At 35.1% G+C, this 1,378-nt stretch overlaps 1 pseudogene; it reads left to right on the top strand.

Annotated features, from left to right (window-relative positions):
• Window positions 1–600: 600 nt before the first annotated feature.
• LOC142453901 (small nucleolar RNA U3) lies at window positions 601–740 on the top strand (annotated as a pseudogene).
• The last annotated feature ends 638 nt before the right edge of the window (window positions 741–1,378 follow it).

The raw sequence follows: 1,378 nt of genomic DNA, 5'->3' as shown, positions 1-1,378 counted from the left end.
AACACCCAACACTGCTTTGAGAAACTAATTGCTATCCTCTGACCGTGCATAAGAAGTATTTCATAGCCTTATCAGGCATCATTCAATGAATATGAGAGGATGGTTATTGCCTTCACATAAATATTGTTTATTCAAAAATGTAAGTAAAAATATTGCTACAAGATTATAAAAATCTTAGTAAAACAAAAAATATTTAAAGGTGAAGCTATTGACATATCCTCCAGCTGGGTTTATAGACTTGTGAAAGCAAAGTTGTTATCTCTCTACTCCTTCCCCAAAGAATGCTCTTCTAGTGACACCATTCCACAATAGCAGTCTTGCAATCCTCCAGGGACTAAACTTGGGTCCCATTTTAATGTTTTTAGTTTAGGGAACAAAAGAGTGAAAGAGAAAGATTAGGACTGGAGGGTAAATGGGGTAAGACTTCCCAACCAAATTCTAGTAGGATGGCCCCTGCTGACCTTGAAGAACTATTCTGATTAAAAGAAAAATATTGATTCCATTTTCCTGGCATTTTTCTCACCAATGAAATTTTAAATTTTATTAAAACATTTTATGTTTAATTCTCATGATCATCTGGGTCCTTTGAAAAATTTTGTCAAGACTATACTTTTAGGGATCATTTCTATAGTTTGTTACTAGAGAAGTTTCTCTGATAGTGTAGAGCACCGAAAACCATGAGGAGGAGGCAGAGCATTCCCTCCTAAAAGAAAAAGACAAAAGAAAAATTTTGTCAAGGTTACCCTTTTGAAATCACACGCATGCACACACACACACACACACACACAGTTGCCATAACCACATAATCATTTGATTTAAACTTTCTGACTTGAATTTTTTAATGACAGTTTTTTCTTGTAAATTAGGTGAGATTCACATTTCAGATGACCAACATATGTACACATACAAACTCTTTTGTTCCACCTTGGAAATGGCTTCTCATCTTCTAATACTCAAAGCCTTGTCACAGACAAGAAGGTTAGTTTGTGAGGCCAAATCCGAAGGGAATGCCAACAAGAAAAGGACATTGTCCTACTGGAGGATGAAATTCCCTGTGGAGGCATTTTCTGGTGGTACAACATGAAGTAGTTGTTAACAACTACTTGATAAGTAGAAGTTGTCAACTATTTAACAACTTCTACTTTAAACCTTCTCCATCGTCTTTGAAAAGACATCTTGAATGTCTTAAATAATTTCTATAAGCCTTTGTGGTTTTATCATTTTAAGCTACAACTTTAAAAATGAGAATTATCTCAGATCTCGTCATGATTATGATTGTGTAACTATTTCTCTATAGGCCAGATTTACTCATAAATGGTTTTGGAAGATTGTACACTGATCTGCACTGAAACCCAGCATCTATTGGCTACATGATCTG

Source organism: Tenrec ecaudatus, chromosome 7, assembly GCF_050624435.1.
Source record: "Tenrec ecaudatus isolate mTenEca1 chromosome 7, mTenEca1.hap1, whole genome shotgun sequence".
Lineage (NCBI taxonomy): Eukaryota > Metazoa > Chordata > Mammalia > Afrosoricida > Tenrecidae > Tenrec > Tenrec ecaudatus.
This window is presented reverse-complemented; position numbering and strand designations above follow the sequence as displayed.